Source organism: Agelaius phoeniceus, chromosome 26 (genome assembly GCF_051311805.1).
Source record: "Agelaius phoeniceus isolate bAgePho1 chromosome 26, bAgePho1.hap1, whole genome shotgun sequence".
Lineage (NCBI taxonomy): Eukaryota > Metazoa > Chordata > Aves > Passeriformes > Icteridae > Agelaius > Agelaius phoeniceus.
The window spans coordinates 6,152,654-6,179,621 of record NC_135290.1 but is presented as its reverse complement, the minus strand read 5'-3'; positions in this window follow the sequence as shown (position 1 = coordinate 6,179,621).

Sequence of the window (26,968 nt, the reverse complement as noted above, 5' to 3'; positions counted from 1 at the left end):
GCTGAGTGGGTTATAGTTTGTGCTTGAAACTTAGTTTGAAATCTTTACTTATCCCATCTTAGAAAATCAAGAAGCAACTTGAAAAGACATCTGGAGCTGATTAGAATTTCTAAAATAGTGTGACTTGAATCACTCACCTCAAGTTGTAGGAGAGGGTGGATAGGGGAAGGATGAATCCTGATTTCCTAGAGTGGTGGGGGAAGGGGTTTAGGAAAACCAGAATGACACAAACCAAATGAGACAAAAAAACTCACCTCAAGTTGTAGGAGAGGGTGGATAGGGGAAGGATGAATCCTGATTTCCTAGAGTGGTGGGGGAAGGGGTTTAGGAAAACCAGAATGAGACAAAAAGGTGGTTGTATCTTCATTAGGTGCCAAACTCAGCCAATCTCTGTGTGAGTTGCACACATACATAATCCTCATTACATATTCCACCAACAGCTTCCACTCTGCTTCCAGACAGCCACCCACCAGCCATTGATGTTCCTGGCATGACAACCACAGAGTTTAGCAGCTCAGGAGGCACAAAACACAAACCAAAAAGGGAACTGTGCCATCACCTCCCTCACGTGGCTTCACCTGAGGCCAGAGGACCACTGCCCAGTGGAGAGCACAGGTGTGGAGCCAGGGCAGCAGTGTGATTCCCCACACGACATTTTGGGACTGAGACATAAACTCACACAATGGTTTGGGTTGTAAGGGGCTTTGAAGATCATCCAGTGCCACACCCTGCCATGGGCAGAGACATCTTCCACTCAGCCAGGCTGTTTCAAGCCTTGTCCAGCCTGACCTTGGGAGGGTGATGATGGAGAATTCACTGGCAGAAAATAGAAGTATTTCAGCACTGATAGTTTTGGGTCAGGAATTCTTTCTTTGTACCTCATGGCTTCAGTAGAGGCTGACTAAAATTGACACATTGAGTTCAGTTGCCTGAACACACATGGCTGGTGCTGTCTGAGATGCTACAAGATGTCCATGAGATCCTTGGGGCTGGAAAACAGGATATAGGACCAGTGGGAATACTACACCCTTCTAAAGGTAAAGCCAAAGGCTGAGGAGCTCTGTTGCATCCAACACGGAGAGAGACACCTCCAACTAGGCAACCACGAGAAGCCCCATGGCTGGTGAGCTGTCCCATTCCTCCTTTTCCGTTCACTGCCTTCCTGCAGCTGAGGCTCGGACACCAGCCCCATGGCAGGGGTTGGAACAGGATGGTCTTTAGAGTCCCACCCAACCCACACCACCCATGGGCTGACACACCTCATGCCACCTGTGGATGCTGAACCCGCTTTGGTCACAGCCCCTCAAGTGGGATTCCAGCAGAACTCACCAGGGAGTTTGTTGGAGAAACAAGGGAACAAAGTCACCCTGCTGTCTCAGGCAGATGAGACGAGGATGACTCAGCCCTCCTGGTTCCTGGGTGCCTGAATTTGTGACATGAACAAATGCTGCAAAACACACTGGGATGCAGGTCCTGCTCCTGAGAGCACTTACTGATTTTATTCCAGTACATTGATGAATCTGGCTGTGACTCCCATGGGAGCAGCTGGGCAGTGGTGGGTTATGAATAGAGGGGTCTACAGTGTGAAACCAACTCAACTTACCCCTTCCAAGGGTGAACAAAAGAGAGATCTCCCTTTTCTTCCATCTCCCGTGGGGCTCCAGTTTCACTTGAGTCCACTCTTCCTGTGGACTCAAATACACATAAAATCCAATTTGGCCTCTGAATTTTGCTTTATTCCACTGTAATGGGAGAACAAATTTTTGGGTTGTTAGAACAGCAAGTTCAGGTTGGACCAGATTGGCACAACTTTCCTCCATGTCTTGGTTTGGAGCAGAGTCTCAGGCTGGACATTTAGTTAAGGATAGACCAGCACCTGGATCTTTGGCATTCAGTATCCCAGGCTGGGAATGTCAGCCAGCTTGGTGACAAAGCCCAGTCATGACTACCTTTTCCCCTCAGTTCTAAAACTGGTATTTCCCATTAACTTCCCCCAAATTAACAGCAAATTAACAACAACTAGAACAACTAATTATTTTTATGCTCATGGTGGCTTCCAGCACTGATCTAAACTTGGGTGAAAGATCAGAGGGTTTATGTGAGCTCTTGTTTATTGAGATCTAAGCAAGAGCCCTTTGTGTCTTGGAGTGAGGGAAAAAATAATGCAAGGGCAATGAATATTTGTTCTTTGCCTGCAAAGGAATTTCCCTGTAAGTTTCACCAGTCTCCTAAAATACCCTGACATGTTATTTTCTCTTTTCTCCTGTTGATTCTTGAAGCTGTCACTGTGACAGACAGAGGAAAGTGCTCTGCAACCCCCCCTTTCAACAGGGAAAGCTTTTAGCTGCTTTTAGCTTTTTGTTTAATTTGTATTTTCATACCTTCACTGTATTTTTTGTACCAACTCTTCAGTTCAGGAGGAGGATCATTTGTTTCCAGCCTAACTCACAGACTATCTGATTTTCTCATTATTGTGTGTTTCATAATTCCTCCCTCATATAACTCTGGGAGCAAGTTTTTGATCTGAGAATTAGGTGCTGAAAGCTAATAATGGGCTGGTTAAAAATTAATTGTTTTGCTTTGTAAGGAAAACAAATAAATGAATAAAGATTAACAGCTGTGCTACCAAAACCCAAGATACCAGTGGCTGTCTCAAAGCTGGTTGGTGAGAGGGATGTTTCTGTGAGCCACTGGAGTGGTCTGTGGAGATAATTCCTCAGATGGATCTGCTCCACAGGTCTGGCTTCTCTCAATGAGCAGAGTATATTTCCTGTACATTAATTAACCATCTGAAATGGGTTGAATATATTTATAAACCTTGTAGTAGTAAGGGACAGGCGTTCGGAAGATTTCGGGCTGTAACGGAAAATTACAGGAATCCTTCTGCCCCCCTCCCCATAGATAGGGATCACCCTTGGAATGTAGCCAGACGTGTAGCCCCCCCTAACCTATGGATGCCAGTAACTTTCCACTCCATACTAACCCTAGAAAGTATAGCCAAACCCCTGTCTGACGTAGAGAAACCCCTTAGTCCATAAATACCCTTGAGACCCCTCAATAAACGCCTTTAACCGTCCACCACATTGGTGTTAGCGTCCGTTATTGGCCCCGAAGGATCCCAAGGAGGAGATCGCCGTGCTGGACTCTGAAACCAGGTCACCGCGGCCTTCCCAAGAAGGCAACAAAACCTATTCCAGATGCCTGAATTTCAGTTCAGGCTTCACTCACAGACTGATTATTTTTTTTAATCTTTGGGCACAGAAGAGCTGCTTGATGCCTCTCAGTCTGGTGGCCAGATATGACAAAGAGTTCTGGAGATGATTCAGATCTTGGATGCTTTTCTTTCTTCCAGGAGAAATCTCCACCAGAATGACAGAGGTGGGATGTGACACAAGGAGCAGGGCAAGGAGCAGGGATGAGCTGGGTGCTGGGGCTTGACAGCACAACATGGGACAGAGTTCTTGTTGAGGGATTTCTCCTTGTGCAGGACCTGAATAAATTCATGAATAGGATGAATGAATATCGGAGGTGTTTTGGATGCCCTGGTTCACAGCTTGTGCGTGGACTTGATACAATGTCTGCTACAAAAGAAAGCTATCATGTGGGGATAAGACAGAGCCTGAAATTTAATTTTTTTACTATCCCACAATATTACCATGTTGGCTACTGTGCTGTGGGGACTGAAGGTGTGTCAAAGCGGATGTGATAGGACCAGGAGATCATCTCTTAGTGGGGTCTTTCCTTCCTGTTTATAAGGCACTCATGGAGATTCCTGTGGGATCCAAACCTCTAACTGAGGATTTACTTTAGCATTTCTCTTTCCTTCACAGTCAGGCTCAATATGCCTTATTTCTACAAGCACAATAAGGGGAAATTCTAAGGGACTGGAAAAAAAACAGTAACTTTGGAAATGTCAGAGTATTTTAGCAGATTTTGATTGAGTCAGAGACTCAAAATGGAAATGATTCTTTTGTGTTCATTGCAAGCCCATGAAATGCCATTTCACCTCTGCTCAAGTGAGTATAAAGTACAAGATGGCAGGTACAGAAGGGGAACTGAGAGAAAGAAATTGCTTATTCCTTGTGATCTGGAATCACATGGAGCATGTGGGGAAATGCAATGTGGGGTTGAATGTGTGGTGTAACTATAGGAGCCCTTTTGGCTCCTGCTTTTCCACTGCATCTCTGCTCTGCTGAGACCCCCCTGTTCTGCTGCCTCCAGCTTGGGGATCCCAGCTGAGGACCTGGAGCTGCTGGAGGGAGTCCAGAGAAGGTACCAGGACCATCAGAGGGATGGAGCATCTCTGCTGGGAGGAAAGGCTGGAGAGCTGGGATTGTTCAGCTGGAGAAGAGACCAGAGGTGACCTCATTGTGGCCTTCCAGTGCCTGAAGAGAGCCTTCCAGTGCCTGCAAAAAAGTATGGAGACAATTTACAGGGGATGGAGAGACAGGACAGGGGGAAAAGGCTTCCCCCTGCCATAAGACAGGTTTAGATGGGATATTGGAAGGAATTCTTCTCTGTGAGGATAGGGAGGCCCTGTCACAGGGTGCCCAGAGCAGCTGTGGCTGCCCCTGGATCCCTGGCAAGGCCAGGTTGGACGCTGGGGCTTGGAGCAGCCTGGGACAGTGGAAGGTGACCCAGCCCATGGCAGGGAGTGGGACTGGATGATATTTAAGGTCCCTTCCAAAATGGACCATTCTGTGATTCTGTGATTCAAAGGAACAAACCAAGCTCCCCGGACAGCCAGAAGGAAGTTGATTAATACAACATCCCCATTAAAAATGGCTCAGTCCTTTTCCAGGTAGGTGAGAAAGAGTTGATCTCCCCCTACCACTGAGGGTTGTGGGAAGTAAGAGACAAAACTTTCCAGTATCAGGCAAAGAAGCTTATTTCCAGGAGCTCTGTCCCAAGAACTTAATTCACAGGTGCCAAACCACTTCCTCTGTAACGTTGGCTGGAGATAATTAGAGAGCATTTAAAGCAGAGCTTCCAACTTCCCCCAGCTCACCTGGGTGCTCCCACCCAGGATGGCAATTCTGCAATTTCCATAGGTAGATTTTTGCTGGGAGATTTAATGAAGTCACGGCAGAGGAACCGCAGGGCATTAGTTACAGGGCTAAGGAAACAAATCTCACAGCATAATCCTGAGGTGCCTTTAATGTTCTAATTAAACCTATATATAGAAACTGCAGGCAGGAAAAATGGTGTGAAAAGTTTCTCATCTGCTGAGTATTTTTCCATCCCTTCCCCCCTGCCTCAACCCCACCTCCCTTAACCCAGAGAGGGGCTGAGAAAGATCCTTCACATTGATTTTGATGGCGAAAGAGAGAGAAATGCCAGGCAGATAGAGATCAACAACATTTGCATTCCCTGGGCCCTTTGGAAAGACACAGCCCTGCACACGTCTGCTGATAAGGCTGACTTCTGGCCTGATAAGGCCAGGCTAGGCCAAGCCACAGAAGGGGTTGAGCATTAGGAGCCTCAGATTTTTCTCCTCTAATTGCAAGGTAGGGCTGGAGATGGGGCAATAAAAGTGAGGAGCTAGGAAATCACAGAGACTGTCTGAGAGAATTAGTGTTCAGAAAAGGATGGCAGAGGGACAGGAGAAGCTCACTCTTAGCCTTCCTATTTAGGAAGGGTCACAGGAGACAGATGAGGAAGGAGGACAAAATTCTGCTGTCTTTTGCCACTCAGCAAAGACTTCAAAGTGATGGATGATGAATCAGATGTTGAGAGAATTGTTTAGGTTGGAAGAAACCTCTAAGATTATCTAGTCCGACCACTGACCCAGCACTGCCAAGGCCACCACTGACCCATTGTCCCCAAGTGCCACATCCATATGCCATTGCCCTGGGCAGCCTGTTCCAGGGCTTGACAACCCTTTCAGTGAAGACATTTTTTCTAATGCTCAATCTAAACCTCCTCAGGTGTGACTAGAGGCCATTTTATGTTATCCTAGTCAGGACATGAGTTTGGGAGACAAAAGACCCCTTGAAGCAGAAGAGGGTGTTGGGTGAGAGCTGCTGAGACAGCAAGGCCATCCCAGGATCCCAGTGGCTGCACGGACGTGGTGTTGCTCAAGCTCTTACACTTTTAAGTCTTTCACAAATGGTCCTTCTCCCTACAATTTACCATCTGTGTTTTGAGCTTTCCTCCACCATGCATTGGACACAGAAGTTCTCATGGAAACAGCACAGGAACACAGAACATACAGGGAGGTGGCACTTCAGGCTTATGCAACACAAGGAGGCCAGATTGAATTTAAAGTGCAAATCATGAAGAAAGGAATCCCAGTGCTAACAGAAACCTCTTTCAATCATATCAAACATTACCCCAAACCAGGTTTTTGTCACTTGGAAGAAATGCATCTGCTTTGGCAGAGCTCTCACTATTAGTCACAACCCAGTTTGGGGTCCAGCTTCCTGTGGGAGCTCCCTGGGTTATCCATGCAGTGACAGATGCTTCAGTGTGTTCCTATTCCATCACAGTAGGACTGGCTGAGACCTCTTTCTCCTTTCTTTCATTTCCCTTCACAAGGTCTACTTGGAGCTAACAGCCAGGGGTATCTTTATCCCTCTTCCATCCCTCAGGCAGCAGAGGGAAGGGCCGAGCCTGCTGATGCGGAGGCGAGCTGAGATGTTCATTACCACCCTCGCCATGCCAAAGGAGCCCCTCCCACAGCAGGAATTAGTCTATAATTAGCTCAGAGAGTAAAGCACTTTTAATTAAGGATTAACATTCAGCAGGCCATCTGCCTCATTTTATTTGTAAGCAATAGGCATCTTCTGCTGGCACCACCATTTCTCCTGGTTCTTCTCTCTAAACCTCTCATTTGGGCTGAAACTAGGGCTGAGCATGGGTGGTGGAACCAGGACACCCCATCCACATTATCCAAGACAATGCACTGCCATTTGTTGGTTGTTACAGTGCAAAGCCTCTCTCAGAGACAGCCATGGGATCTGGGATGGCATCCTGCTTTCCTTCCAGCCTTCCTAGCATTGTGACACCTGCAAGGATCCCACCCAGGTAATCTCAGCAGATGATTGCCCTCAGGTCCCAAATAAGCCCTCTCCTTTGCTCTGCAAATATTTAGGGGGCTCAGAAAAGCCAGAAGCACAATTGCTGACACTTTCTGCCTTGCACAGTTTTGGGAGGTAGTTAGATAGCATATTGGGAAGAAATTCTTCCCCATGAAGGTGGCAAGGCCCTGGCACAGGTTGCCCAGAGAAGCTTTGGCTGCCTCATTCCTGGAAGTGCCCAAGGCCAGGTGGGAGAGTGCTTGGACTTTAAGGTCCCTTCCCACCCAAACCATTGAGGGATTCCATAATTCTAAAATTAGGACAGGTCTTATAAACTACAGCCATGGGGTTGTTTGGGAAGCATGAGGAAATCAAACACAATTCTCAGTGTCCAAAAAACTTTCAGAGAACTTTGATGTTTGAAGTTAAAACTAAATTATACCTGGTTTACTCCTTTTTTGTTTTCAAGCTGCAAATGGATCAAGCCCCAGCCTTTCTGCAGTGCCCTGCTGTGAGACATGGGCTGGTGCTGCACATATTGTCAAGGAACCCAAGGGTCTCAAGGGCTCCTTGCTACATGGAGCTTTCCCAATTACTATGATAAAACCTGAGAAAGGCAGGAGGCACACCTGGGGCTGCTCCCTCTATTCCGGAGATGCTCTTAGAAAAGCTTTTTGTGGAGCAGCTGACTCCTACCCACATGTCTTTTATTCCCAATGACTTCCCATACACCCAGGTTAGCTGATAAAACTGCTGCTGCAGCTCTTTCTACTCTCCCCCAGTATTATTGTTTTTCTTTATTGTCATTGTTACTAAGGGCACAACATGATTTATTTTCTGTTAAACAAGCCATGTTATAGTCAAGGAAAATAGAAAGGGCTGGGTTAGGAAGAGACGTTAAAGTACATTTTGTATGAAAATGAAAGACCATAAGCAGTTTCTTGGCAGGCCTAATGTCTTTCAGGGCTGTTCTTTGGGAATAGCAATTCCAGGCAGGGACTCTGGAAAAAAGTAGAATGCATTGATAGAATGAGAAGCTGTATCAGAATGGATATGCATGAGCTGGGCAGATTAATATTTAATGAACAGTGAAGCCTGCTATCCCTAATCATGGAGTGCCTGGGATTTGCAAAGTGACTAATTTTAAAGTATTTTGTATGGAATTATTCATGCATTAAAAAGTACATGACTCCCTTGCAGTGAAATGGAATTAAACTCAAGAAAATTTAGTCATCAAAATGTCAGGTGTCAGGTCCAGCTGAGACAACAGGACAAGGGTATCGCTCTTATTGAAGGACATGGTGGAGCTGGAAATGTCAGGATTAGGGCACACAGCTTCCTGCAGGGAGGAATGGCCTCATCTCAGTGGGTTTTCTTGGGAACCCAGAGCAGACAGATAATTTTTTTGCTTTTGAAAGCAAGGAAGAGCCAGGAGAAGAAACAGGACCAGCAAGAGCTCCAGAGCAGGAAAATTATGTGGATGGATGAAAAGGCAACACAAGGATTCAGTACGGGCCAGGAGCAGGGCTGGGTCAAAACCACTGACATCACTTGAGTGACATCTGTGGCATTACTGTCATAGTCTTTATTTTTTGGTTTGTATTTTGTTCTGAATGGTGTCTTTCAAACTTCCCTGTTGATCCACAGATTAATGAGACTTTACTTTGACTTGAGGGAATCTTTTTTTGGACCTCAGCTCAGACAATTCTCCTGGCACTTCTTTGTCTTTTTCTCACTGGTTTCTGATAAAAGGAGACTGTTCTAAAGAAAATGTCCTTTTCACTTGGAAAATGGGGTTTTAGTTGAGGGTGGGGAGGAAAGATTTTTTTTCTCCTGCCATCTTTTAAAGGTTTCCACTTTTTCCCTGACAGAAAACAGTTTGTTGAAGTTACTGTGTCTTTTTGATAGCCATTGTTTAACCCAAGCATGGATTTTGTGAAAATGCAGGAGGTAGAGGAGGCCAAGCCTCCCTTGCCACACAATCTGTGAACACAATAAATTCATGGGTTTACTGAGAGGAGATAAAAGAAACCACATTAAAGGTGTTTTCAGCTATTTGAGTGCTACTAATTGCACCAAAGAGTGTTCAGGAGAGGAGAGAAAAATTCAGCAATAAAGGTAAGGGGGAAGGCAGGGGGGTGGGACAGGTGGGAGATGCCTTTCCTCTGTCTGTGCCTGCCTGGAGCTGAGCCAGGGCCGCCTGGGATGGGTCCCACTGTCCCTTCCAGGACCTGGGAAGGTGCCGGTGGCAAACACGGCCCCCAGGAATGAGAAAATCTCACCTGTGTCTCACCAGCTGTGACCCTGGAAGAGAAATGAGTTTTGCTGATCAGGAGGGAGGAAAAGGAGGTGGGAGTGCACAGGATCTGCAGCCTCTCCCTGGGTTTGCATGGAAGCAGTTGGAGCAGATGTATTTTGTTATTTTTAGAACAGAATGTTGACTCAGAAATCAATTTATCCTTTCTCTGCCGAAATTAAAACAAAAGGTGAGCCAGAAAATGAGGAGAAAACATTTCATATCAGCTTGAGAAAAATGCTTTAATCACTCTGAAGTAAACAGGTTGTATTTTTTTTGGGTTTTGGTTTTTGGATTTTGTTTTTTCTTTGTTGAGTTTTGTTGTGGCCTGGGCAAGGATTTAGAACTGAGCCTGTCCAAAGGTTATTTATTTTTCCCTCCTCATTTTTTATTAGATCCCTGAAAAGAAAGATCCATTATTTTCACAGCAATTATTCTAAGTACAGCTAGAAAAAGCCATGTTAAGTCCTAATTTGAATATTAAACATAATTAAAAGACTTTTCTACATTGTGAATTGTTCTGTTATCTGCCTGCCCATAAATGTCAGTGCATTAATGGTCACAATTTGTCTCAGAGGTAGGAAATAGCTTTTTCCTCCCACTGACTTTTTTGAGCAATGGGGAATCAAGCACAGCAGGTCATGCCTATACAACCAGGCAAAAAAGTTCCTGCTACACTTTTGCTTCAGCTTCAATTGAAAATCCATTTCCTTATGGCAAACTGATTATTTCTGCTCTTAAATACAATCAAGAAATCAAAAAATGTTATCTAGAAGCAGAAAGAGCCAGAGATATAGTTTTAAAGTCTTTAATTTACTAAACTACAAGCCAGAAGAAAATTGGAGAAATTAATAACTCAGAGTGTGATTAATATGAAGTTCGTTTTTTAAATAGCTGGAGAGACAAGGAATTGGAAACTTGATGCTTTCTAATGATGTGGAGAAAAGGTTCATCTGAGTGTTTGGGCACTGCCAGTTTCTCACATCCTTGTGCTTGGCCAAGGCTTTTGAAAACACTGACACCCCTGCCATCAAGGCTCTCTAGCTCAGAGAACTCCTGCTCCCTGTGATAAATTTCCATGGACTTTGTACAGGCTAATGGCCTTTATTTATTTAGTGATTTGATTTGATTTAAAATCTATCTCTTGGTGACTGCATCTTTTAGAGATGTACAAAAGGATGGCTCCACCACACACTCCATGAAGTGTTGCACAAAAAGGTAAAGAGAAATAAAAATAAAAAGAAAAAATGTGCAATTTTTCACTCCCTTGGCCAGAGCAAAATCTGGGTTAGGGACAATTGGAAGTCATTGTCCTTGTTAAAAAAATGAGGCAAAACACATAAATGTTAGACTGAGCATTGCTGCAAAATAGGAAGGGAGATGTGAAACCTGCCCATTTTTGTGGTGTGTGACATTTCTGAACTTGCCAGGGACACAATAGGTAGTTTTCTCCACTTTCCACGGGCATTTCTTCTAATTTGCACGACTGGTTAGAAGCGCTCCACAGGTTCAGCTTTTCAGCTGCAAATAAGGATTTAAGGAAACAGAATGTGCCCCTGAATTGACTGATTTTGTCAAGAAGAAGATTGAAGTGGAAATTGAAGCTTTTCCCATCTGCTTTTATTGAATTCAGGTGGAGAACTGAACAGCTGTGGCTGGAAGGGGCCCCCAAGCCACTCTGGGCTGAAGCATTTCAAGGTTTGTCAACGCTTGTCACACTCTTCCAAGGCTTTATTTAGTGGGTGATTTCAACTTGTCCCCTGTGCTGGAAGATCCCAAGGTGTGTTCTGGGATGTGTGAGCCAGGAGCAGCAGGAAATGCAGCACTTTGGGTGAGCAGAGCTTTGGCTGCTGCTGGGGGCCATGGGGACCCTCATGCCCACATCTCAATGTCCCTCCTAAGAAGGTGCTGTCCCTTCCTTCTGTTGTCCCTGCTTTCTTCTGCATCCACAGTGCTTTCTCTCCTATCCCTTCTCCTATCCAGAAAAGGATGAAAACCCCATTCGTGGATTTGTTAGGAGCTTGCTGAGCACAACTGTGTGAACCCTCCTGAGTGTGAATGACCCCAAGGTGTTATTTTGAGGCCTTTGCTCCTCTACCTCCTCCATCCCATTGATCCTTCTGCTGCTCTGGAGAAAGGTGGAAGGGAGGTGTAACATTTTCATGGCTGTGGAGATCCAGCACAGGATACCTGGAATTCCCAGAACAGCCACGGCATGCTGGAGTTGTGATGGGAAGAAGATGTGGCAGCTGCCTCTGCTGGCAGTTCTGTGTGGCTGGCACAGCCCAGATTCCCCCTCTCCAACCTGCCAGGGCTTTCCCCCAGAAAAACTCTTGGTCCTGCAGAGTCTCAGTGCTGCCATTGGCCTGTGAGAGACACAAAAGTACTGGGTTAATTAAAGATCCAAGAACATAATTGCAATTAAACCCAAACAAATTGCTGAATCAGAACAGCAAATCCCCTGGAGATGGGGGGAAAGCTGCTTTGCTTTGGCTTGTTTTTCCCAGAAAGGCTGAGGAGGCACAGGCAGCCGAGCAAATGCTGCAACAAGGACATGCCACTGGCAAAAATGTTTAACTGCTGAATAAAAGATAAGGATATGGATAAAGCCAGGATTTTGAGCAGTGTGGTTGCTCAAGCCAATTTATGTTGTTTCACCCTAGGGAAATCCCAGGAGTTTGGGAACTGTCTTGCATCTGGCAAGTGTCTTTCCAACTTGGCTGGAAGCCTTCCCCAGCTGGGGCAGCCTCACTGATGCATCCCACTCCTGATTCCCTATCCCAGTGCTGCAAACCCATTCTGGAGTGCTCTGATGGCCAAAGCGCCTCCTTGGGCTCCTTGGCCCTCACCAGAATCCATGCCAAGGATTTGTTTCCAAGGGATCTGCAGGAAGGTCATGGGATTTGCTCTGCAGCCTGCCTGATCTTCAAGGAAAATCTCATGGATACCTCAGGGACCACCAGCAAATGAACCTGTGGGGCATGTCTGTCCTGTGCCTGGCCAGCAATGCCCCAAAGGGTGCATGGAGGAAATTTTGGCACCTTCCCACTTGCACTACACAAATTCTGCAATCCTTGTTTGCAGCAGACCCAGCTATTCACTCATTCCAGGGCTGCTTCCTGTGGAGCTGCTCCAGTGCATCCCACTGAAGGCAAAAAGTTGAAAGAAGCCAGTGAATTATAAGGTCCCCGACAGCAGGACTCAGCAAGTGGCTGCTGTTAATCTTCCCTTTGCTACTCAGTTTTTGTTCTGCCTGTAATAAATCCCTGTGCCCTTTGCTGTTCAAACTGCAGCCTCGCTACTGGAAAAGGGAGGGGGTGTGGGGAAACACTGGAGATTGCTGTGTGCAGAAATAAAATCAGGGATTCACGTCTTGGGCTGGCCAATACTTCTCCTTATTGAGGTCTGAGCCTTTGCGTGACCAACTGGTGTTAAATGAAATGCCAGGAGAACTCAGGCTGAACCACAAGAGATTGGAAAAGCTGGATTAATGCAGGAAATGGGGCAGATGGTACTCTGTGTTTTCTCTGAGCAGGGTAGAATGGGCAGTTGGAGACGTGATGTTGCTTCAAAATCTGAAGTAACAGCAAGCTGGGAATTTGTTAATGAAAGTCTTTTCCCCAAATGCCACCTCTGTGGATTTACAGCTACTTGTAGTAAAGATAATATTCATAATAAAACTTAGAAAAGAAGAAAATCTGAGAATATCTTCTATTTGCTTTCATATGATCAAAATAATAATTACCATTTTGTTTCACAATTTCTTCCAATCTGGGGATTTGTATAAAACAGAAGTTAAAAATATTGAAAAGTAGTACAAGAACATAGCACTCAGCAGCACTTGAATTTCTGCACTTTTGTGGAGATTCTTAATTTGTGAAAAATTCTGGATTTTTGACTACGCACCTGGACCAGAAGCGGGGAAAAAAAGAAAAAAAAAATGAAGTTCAGAGAAAAATGGCTTGAGGGCTTTGCTGCAGAGAAGTAAAGTAGCAGATCTGGTGGTGAGAAAAGCTGTGTCCTGGTGACAATTCAAACTTCCCCATCATCCCTCCCAGTTCCCTGGTCCCTCTGCTCACACGCTGCTGGGATTTGTTTCCTGTGGCTCAACAAACCCCTAATCCCAGAGCTGATTTCATGCCCAGAGGTTATTTAATGGGTAAATCCTGATTCCTGTTGACAACAAGCTAACTTCATACTGCTAGCCAGCCTTGGGAGCACTGAGGAGGGTGCAGAGCTCCATGTGCAGCCAGGCATGAGCTCTGTGGGACTGGCTTTGTGTCCCTAGGGATCACATCCCTGCGGAGCTGTCCTTGGAGCAGAGCTTGTGCCTGGTGCTACAGAAGATGCAGGTGGGCATGGAGAGACCAGAAATGTGGCATGGGTGAAGTGCATTCAGAGGGATAATGCGCCAACAGATAGAGCTGGAAAATGGAAAAGCTTTTGACACCTGCCCCCACCCCTGCCTTTAACTTCCTCAGGCCTATAAATGTTAGTGGTTCTTTACAGCCATACAAACAACCACTTCTGTCTGTGAGGCTGTAAAGGATCCTCTCTGCAGGAATTAAAGTCAAGAGGGAAAAATGAATTCCAAGCCACACCATCCACCAGAGCAGGGAAGGAGGTTTGATGGCTTGGGGAAGGAGCTGGTGTTGTGGTGTGTTTTATGCTTGTTCAGTTTTCCCTCCATTGTTCTCTCAGAAAGTCCTGCCCTGTTACCAGTTTGTGTCAATCCCCAAACCCCTCCCCAGTTGTCTTGGTTACCAAATGTATCTTTCTTGTTCCCCACCCCTGGCAGCCTGCCTGTCACTCGACACCCCTGCCTCTTTTTCTAGAGAGTTCGGGCCAGGGTGTCGAGTGATTGGGTTAGGGGCCAGGGTCCCTCCCGCAACTGTGTTTGATGGGTTCTCCGATCATGCCAATCCTTAATGTATCCCTCTCTGATTTGCTATCTTTCACCCCTCCCACCCTCTGTAAAACCGAGGCTTTTTCCCTGCCTCGGGGCTCTCAGCTTCTTCCACCGAACCTGCACGTTTCCCTACCAATAAAACCACCCCCCCGAAGAAACTGAGGGTCGCCTCTTCATTTCATCCTGCGACTTCGGAGCTCTTTACTGCGGCCACACGTCCGCAAGGCTTGACATCGCCTTGGGCACAAAGCCCTGACTCCGGGTTGGGGAAGTGCCTTACTGGCTGGAGGTTGGCTGGACACTTATCTAGCCTGGGCGTTTCACTTTTCACCGGCCACTGCTCCAGTTTTGGCGCCCGGCGCGGGGCCCCCCCTTTTTTCGGATTCGTGGACCCCACGGACGGGATTTCAAGAATCCCAGCGGTCGCGGAACTACCCTGTGGTCGAGCAGACCTTGTTCGCGAGGTAGCGCTCCCCGGGGACCCTGGACGGCAGCTCCTTGCACCTGGGAGTCGTCCTGTCGCAGGAAACCCCTCGTTCCAGCTTTTCGTTTGTCGCCTCCGGACTTCGTGAGTATTCTGCTACTCTCCCTGTCGCCTTCCCCTCTATTGGTGTTTCGTCACCACCCTTCTTTTTCTCTAGACAGGGGCCGGGGGTGGGCACCCTTATTTTTTTTTCTTTCGCATTTACTGGAACGGGGGGGGCTTTACCGCAGCTGCCACTTATAACATCGAGCGATGGGTGCAAAGTTTTCGCTCTCGGCAGCTCAGAAGGGGCTGTTTTACCAAGTTGTGGGTATCCTAGTTGGGGGGGGTTGTTCCGTTGATAAAAAGGAAGTTAAAAAATTAATCCGATGGCTTTTTTCTGAGTTTCCCGAAGTCTCCCCCGATCTAATTAAAGATCCTGCCTTTTGGCAGAGGGCAAATGCCAAGTTATCAAACTTGATTAGATCAGGAGACACCTCGCTTTCCCCGTTAGCTTTTTGGATTTCACAAATTCGATCTATCCTGAAAGCAGGAGGAAACTCAGAAAAACCTTCGGTCAGTTTTAGTTCACGCCCCAGTTCTTCTGCCTCTCCCTCTACCCCTAACCCTTCTTCCCGTCCCCATAAACGTAAAACCGGGATTTTGAAGGGTGCAGCGCGCTCCAGCCCCGCGCAGGGAGACCATTTGTCCCCTGGCCCCCTTCAAAATCCTCGGCCCCCCCGCCCTAAGAGTCCTGGCCAGTCTCTTAGGGGCTCCTCGTCTTCCCCTACCTCCCCTGTTCCCGCCCCCAGGTCCTCAGTTTCTAAAACCCCAAAATCCAAAACCCTAATTTCTAAGTCCCCAGTTTGCTCCCAGTCGCCTCCAATTCCCCAAAATGACTCCTATGGGGCCCAAGATGGAGGCGACCACATGGCTGAAATGGCGGGAAAGCCCTCTTCTTCTCCCCAGAATCCCTTCTTCCCAAGCCCCAACCCCTTCCTGCCATTCGGCCACTCCCAATGTTCTACCCCCTCGTCCTTCCCCCCTCCTGGTCCCTCCTCCTTTCCAGAAACCTCCTCTTCAGTAGTCCCTCCCCTTTCTCCTCCCACATCCCCGCCCATAGCTCCTCCCTCGGTCCCTCCCATACCACCTCCCATCTCTCCACCCCCTGCCAGTCAAAAAGTTCCACCCCTTGTCTCCGCCTCCTGGGAGGGTCCCTCGATATCGGATCGCCCTGCTCAAGTTCCCAGCCACGCCCCTACCTCCTCCTCTCCCGGTTCCCACGCTCTCCCTGCCGGCTCCCGCGCTTTGGGTTCCGGGGTGGGGGGGGCAGTTGGAAACCGGGAACCGGGGTCTGCTGCGATACCATCCGCAGCCCCGGTTGTTTACCATCCAGAGGGAGATGGTGGGGTGCGTCGCCAGTGGGTCCCCTTACACCATTGACAAATCAAGGAGCTGTGCAAGGCACAGAAAGATTACGGCCGAGACAGCGAATACTTTCGGGGAGTGTTGCAGGCAACACTTACCGAAGCCGATGTCACCCCCTATGACATCCGGCGCCTCTTCACGTGTCTGCTCAATCCCACCGAGCGGGCTATGTGGGAGGCAGCCTGGAAGAGGGGAGTGACGGAGGCCCTCCCGAGCCTGTGGGAACGGCCCCACATGGGGCTGGACCTAACGGGCAATGTCCTGGCCATTGATCAGCTCCTAGGGACCGGCAACTGGGCAGATGGGCACTTGCAGGCGAGTGCCATCCCCCAGGAAGCACTCCGAGAGTCAGCGCGGGCAGCCGAGAAGGCGTTCCTGGCGCTGCCGGGGGCGGCTCCTCTCCTTTCTTTTTCCAGAATCTTTCAGGGCGCCGAGGAATCTTTCCTCGATTTTGTCGAGCGTCTTCGAAAAGCTGTCGAGCAGCAAGTGGCGGACGAGGTTGCCCGGGAACATATCCTGAAAGAAGTAGCATCCACGAATGCAAACTCTGCGTGTAGGGATGCCATCCTCAGCCTCCCGATGCACCCACCCCCCTCGCTGCACGATATGCTCGAAGTCTGCACCCGGAAGGTCCTAATCATGCCATCTAGGGAGGGAGAGAAGAGAAAACAGCTGCCACCCCGAGTCAGCACCGCAGAAGAAGCGCCTGAAAACACCTTCTCTGAAGCCACCTGCCGCTCGCCTGCTCCCGGTCCTTCCGCCGCCAAATCACCCTGCCATCTGTGCGGAAAGCTCGGGCATTGGATGCCCGACTGCCTGCTGCGGCGGGAATTTTATGAATTCAAAAGGGGGCAAGGACTCCTGGGGAAAACCCAGACAAAAAACTAACATCTGAGCGCAGTTCCCCCCTGCGCCATGATAAAAATAGGGCGGGACAACCAACACCACGCAGGGAGGGGAGATCTCAGGGACCGCCGCCTGCCAAACAAGACACATTCTCACCGGACTTGTCATATGTTGCATGTCTCCAACCTAGACCCGTGCTAACTACCTTTTCTGCTTTCAGACCCTTCCGGCTGCAGCTGACGGAGCCTCTACATCTTAAGAACTCCGATTTTCAACTCGTGTCAGTCAGCCCGGAATGCCCAGGAAACTGGGGGCGGATAAGGTGTAAGTACGTCGTTGTCGGAGACACTAAGCACACACCTTTAGAGGTGAACATAATTCCAGGTCTTCTGCCATCTGACCCGGGACTGTTCGCCGTGGGGCTGCACTGTGTCCAACCCCCCACTTTCCTGCCCAAGGGACAGGTGATCGCGCAAGCGATCCCTGTTCCCGAAATGACTTGGGCCCTGGGGTTTCCTCCGGCTGAACTCCAAAATCCAACAGTAGCTTGGGCCCAGGTCCTGGGGCGGGAAAGGCCCCATGTCACCTGTCATATCTCGAAAGGGGGAGAGGGCAAGCCTCTTAAAGGCTTGTTGGACACAGGAGCAGATGTAACGATCATTCCTTCCCGGGAATGGCCGTCACATTGGGAATTGCAAAACGCGCCTGGCCACGTCCGAGGTGTCGGGGGTTTACAATTGGCACGTCAATCAAAGAGCGTTGTACAAATTACGGGGCCGGATGGGCAATTGGCTTCAGTGCGCCCATTCGTATTAGATTACACGGAACCCCTGTGGGGGAGAGACCTCTTGGCCCAGTGGGGAGCCCGAATTGACCTCCCAGCAGCTCCCCAGGTTTTTCGGGCAGCGGTCACTGATGAGCGCCCTATCTGGAAACTGAATTGGAAATCTGATAAGCCAGTACAGGTAGTGCAGTGGCCGCTCAACAAGCAAAAATTAGCGGCGCTCAATGAGCTTGTTAAGGAGCAGCTACTCAAGGGCAACCTGGTGGAGACCATGTCAGAGTGGAACTCCCCAGTGTTCGTTATCAAAAAGCCCAACAAAGATAAGTGGCGGCTCCTTCACGACCTCCGCCAAATTAACAACATCATTGAAGATATGGGGCCTCTCCAACCAGGGATGCCGTCCCCAACAATGCTCCCCCAAAATTGGAATTTGGTCGTAATTGACATAAAAGACTGCTTTTTCCAAATTCCCTTACACCCGGATGATGCTCCGCGTTTCGCCTTCACGGTTCCTGCCATCAACCGTGAAGCCCCAAGCAAGCGCTATCATTGGCGAGTCCTTCCGCAAGGCCTGAAGGCCAGCCCGATGATCTGCCAATGGTACGTCGCCTCCTTGCTGTCCCCAGTACGTGCAGCCACCAAAGACACCATCATTTACCATTATATGGATGACATCCTAGTGTGCGCTCCGACCAACGACCTACTTACCCACGCGCTTGACCTGACAATCGATGCATTGGTTGTTGCAGGTTTCGAGCTCCAGCAAGATAAGATTCAACAGATGCCACCCTGGAAGTACCTGGGCCTGGAAATAACGAAGCGGACCATTGTTCCGCAAAAATTGGCTATTAAAACTAACATCAAAAACCTGGCAGATGTCCACCAGCTGTGTGGGTCCTTGAATTGGGTAAGGCCTTGGCTAGGCATTCCAACAGAAGACCTAGCCCCCCTTTTCAATTTATTGAAAGGGGGAGAAGAGCTTAGTTCTCCGAGGTCCCTTACCCCAGAGGCCCAGACAGTGCTGGAGAAGATCCAAAACTCCATCTCGGCCAGGCAGGCCCACAGATATCACCCGGGCCTGCCATTTAAATTCATTGTTCTAGGTAAGCTGCCACACCTCCATGGGGTGATTTTCCAGTGGGACGATTCCATCAAGGGCAAGGACCGGGGCTCGGGGGATCCCCTCTTAATCATAGAGTGGGTGTTCCTCAGCCATCACAAGTCCAAAAGGATGACGCAGCCAGCCGAGCTGGTGGCAGAATTGATCAGAAAAGCTAGATCACGGATCAGAGAGTTGGCAGGTTGTGACTTTGACTGCATCCACATTCCTTTAAAATTCGATTCAGGCCATCTAAAAAGAAAGATGATTGATAACCTTCTGGAAACAAATGAGATGCTTCAACTGGCTTTGGACAGCTACACCGGCCAAATTGCAGTAGATCGGCCGGCCCACAAATTATTCAATCAGGAATTCACATTGTCTCTAAAATCAGTTCAGAGTAGAACTCCTCTGAAGGCTTTGACAGTTTTTACAGACGCGTCTGGAGCATCCCACAAGTCAGTGATGACTTGGAAGGATCCTCAGACTCAGCGGTGGGAGGCAGATGTCACAGAGGTGGAAGGTTCACCTCAAGTTGCTGAGTTGGACGCAGTCGTCAGAGCCTTTGAGAGGTTCTCTGAACCATTCAATTTGGTTACTGATTCAGCCTATGTCGCGGGTGTAGTTTCCAGAGCCGAAAATGCAATTTTACAGGAGGTATCAAACATCCCTTTGTTTAACTTGCTCTCTAAACTTGTGAACTTAGTCTCCCACCGAGAGAAGCCCTTTTATGTGATGCATGTCAGGTCACATACCGATTTGTCTGGATTTATTGCGGAAGGCAATAGGCGTGCTGACGCCCTTGCCGCTCCTGTTCAAGCTGCCCCACTCCCTGATCTGTTCAGTCAGGCCAAGATCAGCCACCAGCAATTCCATCAGAATGCCCCTGGCCTTGTTCGACAATTCCATCTTACACGCGAACAGGCCAAGGCGATCGTGGCTACATGTCCTCAATGCCAGTCCCACCAGCTCCCAACAATACCCTTGGGAGCTAACCCCAGAGGTCTATCTAGTTGCGAGGTGTGGCAGATGGATGTTACCCACATCCCTGCCTTTGGCCGTCTGCAATTCGTACATGTCTCGGTGGATACCTTCTCCGGCGCAGTCTATGCCTCTGCCCACACAGGGGAAAAGGCAGCAGATTGTGAAAAACACCTAGTTCAAGCGTTTGCTGTCCTGGGCATCCCCAAGGTCCTGAAAACAGACAATGGCCCGGCGTATAAATCCAGGGAGCTGCGAAGCTTCCTGCAACAATGGGGAATAGAGCATAAGACCGGCATCCCCTATTCCCCGACAGGCCAAGCCGTGGTAGAAAGGACCCACCAGAGCCTAAAAAGAGTTCTGGAACAACAACGAGTGGCCGTGAAGGTGGAGTCCCCCCATATCCGTCTCGCGAAGGCGCTTTTTACCATTAACTTCCTAAACTGTTCTTTCGAAAATCTCAATCCGCCTATCGTGCGACATTTCGGGAGACATGAGCAGCTGCAGGCCAGGGTCAGGCCTCCTGTCCTGATTAAGGATCCGGAGACCTGGAAAACGGAGGGGCCTTTCGATCTAGTGACTTGGGGAAGGGGATACGCTTGCGTGTCCACCCCCTCAGGTCCGAGATGGATCCCCGCTAAGTGGGTCAAGCCCTTCCGCCCTGGGAAGACTCTGAGAGCAGAAAACGTAGAACAGGTCACGGAGGCATGTTGGCGGCGGCGGCGGAAGCTCCCAGGGATGGAGCCACTCCCAGTTTAACCCTCTCCCTGCCCCGGGCAGGACCTGATTCAGAGTCATTCCTTATGTCTGTCTCTTGTTTGTTTTTAGTTTTCCCCCAATGGAACGTGTCTACATCTTAGCCCGCTTGACAGCCGTCCTCATCTGGACCCTGATGCCATCAGTGGGCCCATGGATCGTCCCCCAGCCCAAGGCCAACGTTTGGCGCACCCTCGCGAATGCCCTCGGCCAAGAACACATATGTTTAGATATGGGCTCAGCAGAAGACCCTATGTCGTCATGCCTTGTGGGGATCCCTCTCTCCCTTAATGAATTTCCCTCCCCTTTCAATACTTCCCTTACCTCCCTCTTATCCAAGACCCCTCCGCTAAAAATCAATGCACAAAATGCCTGGGGAGAAGGAGTCAAGGGGCTGGTCCCTTTGAGCTCTGAACCTCCAGAGCTTGATTTGCTCGGCTCAGCCAATGCTTCCCTCTGTATTTGGTTTCAGTTCGCCCCTAACCCTTGGGACAGCAGGTACTCGTGGATCAAACCATCAAGGCCCGAGTACAAAGCTGCCCAGTGGTGTCAAATGACCATCCAGATGCCACTTGCTTCCACCCTGGGTAGCCAACCGCTGTCCCTGCCCCGAGGTATCTTTTTCATTTGCGGAGACCGAGCTTGGGCTGGCATCCCCGCTCGTCTGGCCGGAGGTATCTGCACTTTTGGGCGGCTGTCGCTGCTTACACCCAACATTACCCAAATTCGCGATTGGAAAATGAAAAGAGCACAACCGAATTCGGCCCGCTCCAAAAGAGATCTCAAAGATCTCGACCCGGATTGTGACTCCCAAATTGAACATTGGTCGAAACCAAAAACTGTAGCCCTCACCCTGCTTTTGCCCTGGGTGTCTGTAGCCAAGTCTCTAGGTGAATTGGCCCACCTGGAGTGTTGGGTAGCTAAGCAAGCCAATTTAACGTCAGCGACGCTATCAGACCTCCTCACAGACGAGGAAATTACAAGGAAGGCGACCCTCCAAAATCGCGCGGCAATTGACTTCCTGCTTTTACTGCATCACCACCGCTGCGAGGAGTTTGAGGGCCTCTGCTGCCTTAATTTGTCATCTCGGGCCGAGGACGCGAGGGTGGCCATAGATAAAATGCAAAGCCTTGTCCACCAAATAAAACAACAGACATCAGACTGGCTGGGGAACCTCTTTCAAGGATGGGGTCTGTCAAGCTGGGCTGAGTCCGTCCTGAAAACTATACTTTCCACCCTTTTAGTTTTACTTATTGTTTTGATCGCCTGCTCCGTAGTCTGGGGACTCGTAAAGAGACTTATATCCAGGACCATCAATGTCCCAGACGTCAGCCGAGCGGAAGTCTCAGGAGAAGAAGGAGAAAGAGTTGACACCGCTTCATCAGAAAACTCCGATCCTGAAGACTCCAGCTCGGTTTCTAGCGACGCGGAGCAGGCTGAAACTTCATTTTGAACAGTGTTTGCCCTTACAGTTCTTTCATTTTTAAACGAAAAAGGGGGAGATGTTGTGGTGTGTTTTATGCTTGTTCAGTTTTCCCTCCATTGTTCTCTCAGAAAGTCCTGCCCTGTTACCAGTTTGTGTCAATCCCCAAACCCCTCCCCAGTTGTCTTGGATACCAAATGTATCTTTCTTGTTCCCCACCCCTGGCAGCCTGCCTGTCACTCGACACCCCTGCCTCTTTTTCTAGAGAGTTCGGGCCAGGGTGTCGAGTGATTGGGTTAGGGGCCAGGGTCCCTCCCGCAACTGTGTTTGATGGGTTCTCCGATCATGCCAATCCTTAATGTATCCCTCTCTGATTTGCTATCTTTCACCCCTCCCACCCTCTGTAAAACCGAGGCTTTTTCCCTGCCTCGGGGCTCTCAGCTTCTTCCACCGAACCTGCACGTTTCCCTACCAATAAAACCACCCCCCCGAAGAAACTGAGGGTCGCCTCTTCATTTCATCCTGCGACTTCGGAGCTCTTTACTGCGGCCACACGTCCGCAAGGCTTGACATCGCCTTGGGCACAAAGCCCTGACTCCGGGTTGGGGAAGTGCCTTACTGGCTGGAGGTTGGCTGGACACTTATCTAGCCTGGGCGTTTCACTTTTCACCGGCCACTGCTCCAAGCTGGAGTGGTCTCCTCACATTTAAAAGACTCGAGAGGTCCCCAGCACAGCTCCCAGCTGGGGCATGGCCTCTCGCTCCTTCCAGCATGGCTCCAGAGAGACCCAGCAGTGGGACACAAGTATGGAATGAATGGAGTCATTAAAGTTGGAAAACACCTCTAGGATAATCAGTTCCAACCTTTGATTGAATAAACCACATGCCCTGTCCACATGCTTGCTTTTTGAGCCCCTGCAGGGATGGTGACTCCACTCCTTTTCCAGGGTTTGAGAGCCCTTTCCATGAAGAATTTTTCCATAGTATCCAATCTGAAGCTCTCCTGGCACAGCCTGAGGCCTTTTCCTCTTGTTCTGCTGTTCCCTGGAGCACAGCCTGACCCCCCCGGCTGTGCCCTCCTGGCAGGAGCTGTGCAGAGCCACAAGGGCCCCCTGAGCCTCCTTTGCTCCAGGCTGAGCCCCTGCCCAGCTCCCTCAGCCCCTCCTGGGGCTCCAGCTGCTTCCCAGCTCCATTCCCTCCCCTGGACACATTCCAGCCCCTCAAGGTCTTTCTTCCGAGGAGCCCAGAACTGGAAACAGGATTTGAGATGCAGCCCCACCAAATTCAAGCTGCCTGAGACTGGTGGAACTGAGGGTTTGGGGCTGTTGAGAACCCCGTGGAAATGACACCAAGCAGGATTAATCCTAGACCTTGTAACTCCTGGGCCTTGGTTTCTTCAAGCAGCACATGAAGGGTTTCCACCTGGATCTTGAAAATTTCCATCAGAATTCGTGGGGAAGGAGGTTTTTAATACTACACTTTCTTTGACTATGGTGGGAGAAACCAAGACCAACGGGCTTCTTCCCACCATGTTCCCAGGATGGAACACCAAAGCATTTCCTTTGAGGACAGTTCTATTTTTTCCACAGCTCCAGTCTGCAAATGCTGTGGATTGGTCAAGAAACCCTTACGATGGGAAGAAACTTGAGCAGGTTGATTTTGACACAGTAGAACTTTTTTTGGCATGAAAAAGAATTCCTTTTTTGAGCAATTCTCTTGTTTAATTTCCAGCAGACAAGGAGTCACAACGAAGTAGCATTGAGTAGGAGTTGAATATGAGAAACAGACTCCTGCAGAGGGACGAAAGATGTGAACTTAATGAACTTACAGTCTCAACCATATAAAACTGAACAAGAGAGCAATGTGTTTTCTCAAGTGACAGTTGTGTCGCTGTTCCCAAATGTTATTTTTTATTCCAACTATACTAGCTGGGGTAATAAAAGATATGACTTTGCTCCCCATACTTTGCCCAGCTGATTTTTTTTCAAATACCAAATCCTGTTTCATGTCCTCAGTAGATGCAGAATTACCCAGAGTTGCCCCCAATTGCAAGTGTAAATCTGTTAGAAATGGTTTATAGTAACACACAGGCTTGGTTACCACAGCACAGGGAAAATGTTTTCAAAAATGGTGTAGACTTACTCCCACAGAATGAAAATCCTTGGTCTCCTTGTTCCATTTACATCTTACACTGTTATATCGACTCTGGTATTTTTGATACATTTTGTAGGATGTACTGAAGGGATTTTTAATATACTCAGATGTTGAAAAGTGCTGAACGTTTAACTTTTTTTATTTACCCAAACCTTTAGACATTATTATAAAAAACCTGTGTGATATTTCTGAGGCAAATGCCAGAAATTCCAAAATTCCATAAATGCATTTTCAATAGACAGTGAAAAGCCAGAGCAGGGATTTGAGACTTCCACAGCATCAGACCCTTCTGCTCTGGTGTGACAGTGGGAATTGCCCATGATTTCCTATAAGGGCATTCCCAGTAGGTCTGTTTGCTGCTCTGCCTGAAAGCAAACATGAACCCTTTCTTCCATTTCTTCCAAATTGCTGCATCCCAGCTATTGTGGGTCCTTTGTGTAAAGAGAAGAGAATCCAGCTGGTTAAATCCCAGAACCCCAGAATGGTTTGGGTTGGAAGAGACACTGAAGGGTATCAGTCCCACCCCCTGCCATGGGCAGGGGCACCTTCCACTGTTCCAGGTTGCCCCAAGCCCCATCCAGCCTGGCCTTAGAAGGATGTGCATCCAAATTCATTGATGGGGGTGTGAACCCCACTCCCATCTCTGCCCTATCCCTGTGGGGCACCACAGCTGGCCAAATGAAAGAGTTAAATGAGCAGCTTGTAAAGAAAATCTCTGTTTGTGTATTTTCCCCTCATTTACACCCTCACCAGAGGTAGCAGGTCTACACCTGATGACACAGAGTTAAGAAGTAGAAACTTTTAGCTGCATTTTGGCCTTCATAAGGAAAAAAGATTGTAACACTGGGGAATGTGGGGTGGGGGGTGACATCCTTTGTAGGGAAACATGGCAAAGCTGAGAGTGAACTATTGTTCTCCAGGTGAATTATTAATGTTGACATAGGAAGGGATGTTCCTTTGAAATTTGTTATTCCTGAAATAACTCCTGCTTCTTCCCTCTCCCCACAGTTCTCAGACAGGGGTTTAGGCCAAGGGCAGCAATCTTTGGGACTCCAGGGAAAACAAGCTTAGAGGTTACAAGAGAATTTCTCCAAAAACTCCGACTTTGCTGCTGGACTGCCGCCGCTCTGTGCCTTTGTGAGTCACAAGTGATGACAGGAGTTCAGAGGGGTCAGTGCCCAGGGTTCAGAGCCCAGAGCTGCTGGGCTGTGGCAGCACTGACACCCCATGGCTGCAGCAGGGATGGATGGATGTGCCTAAACCAATGTAACTGGCTTTGGAGAAAACCAGCACTGTCCAGAGAGTGCCAGCAAATAAAGCCAAATGAATATTTCCATCTGCAGCTTTGTCATCATCTACAGCTCCTTGGGACAGAGGAGTTGCTCATTTCATTGCCAGGGAGGTAATTTGGGGGAAAATTTCCTTTTTACCCCCCCCCGTATCTTCCTCATTTATGCAGTGGAGCTCAGTCTGCTTGGATGTCCCCTGGAGCCCCGAGGGTTTTGCTTCTGGAAGGTGCACACATTCACTCAGGGATGACTTTTTTTGGTAGTTCATTACTTTGGATGAGGATTATTTTCTTACAAGGTTCCTTTTGCCTTCTGCTTTACATACAGAGTTGGTTTCTGAATGCTGCTGACAGATTTGTCTGGAGTGGTACAGGAGCAGAAAGGGGCAAATCCTGCCCCAGTGGGAGAACACATCTCTGTTGCACATCTCACCCCAACTCTGGGGTGCCCAGTGCCGAGGACCTGGAAAGAACCACTGCAGCTTGTTCCTTTGCAGGCACTACCACCTAGTGCAGGGCACTGGAACTTCACATTTTCCCCTTGGATTTTATCCCACAATTGCAATCGATTGGTGGAGCTGGTGGAATAATTGGTGCTTAATGAATTAGCCACTGCTCCGAGGTGTTTGTTTTTCTTAACCACTGCAAGCCGTTCTCAAAGGGAGCACGATTTCCACAGCCAGGCAATGGGTCCATTGTCTCCAAAAGGGAATTTGCAAAGTGACTGCTATGGTTGCTCTTAAAAGAAAGAGCTTTTTTTTGGATTTTGAAGTTGACTCAGTCCCTGTCTAGGCAGGCAGGATAAAATCACAGAATTCTGGGCTGGTTTGAGTGGGAAGGGACCGTAAAACCCATCCAGTACCACTCCTGCATGGGCAGGGGAGGACACCTTCCACTATTCCAGGCTGCTCTCCTACAACCTGGCCTCGGACACTTCCAGGGATGGGACAGGCTCAATTTCTCTGAGAAACCTGTTCCCGTGTCTCACCACCCTCACAAGGAAGAATTTCTTCCTTATATCTACTCTAAACCATGAGTAGACATAAGCAAAAGCGAGGGAAAGAGAAAATCCTCCCCTCCTGGGAGGCTTGTTTGCGACCCTCACACCAAGTGAGTCAGGGCTGTGGGTGTTTCCCAAGGGAACTGGAGAACTGAGTGGAGCCTTCACATGGAAAACCTTCTCCTCTGGTGCTTCCCTGCCTGTTTACCCTTCAAAGCTCTCCATGCTTCTCAGTCTGGCTCATTTTTCACGTGCTCCAAAGGGATGCAGCACTGGCCTGGTGTGCAGGAGGACTCTGCTCCTCAGCCAGCACTGACTCCTGCCCCCAGAGCCCCACTGCTGGATCATGTGTGGAAAGTGGAAGGTGCAAAGAGAGGTCCCTTGGCTTCTCCATACCTGAGGAGTGTCTCAGAGTTTGTCTGGATCATGCCCTGATTTTTACAACCTGCTTTTCTTTCCAGGGTGCTGGCATTTCTCCCAAAATTAGAGAAAGAGGGAGCAATGTGACTGTTAGCTCCAGGTG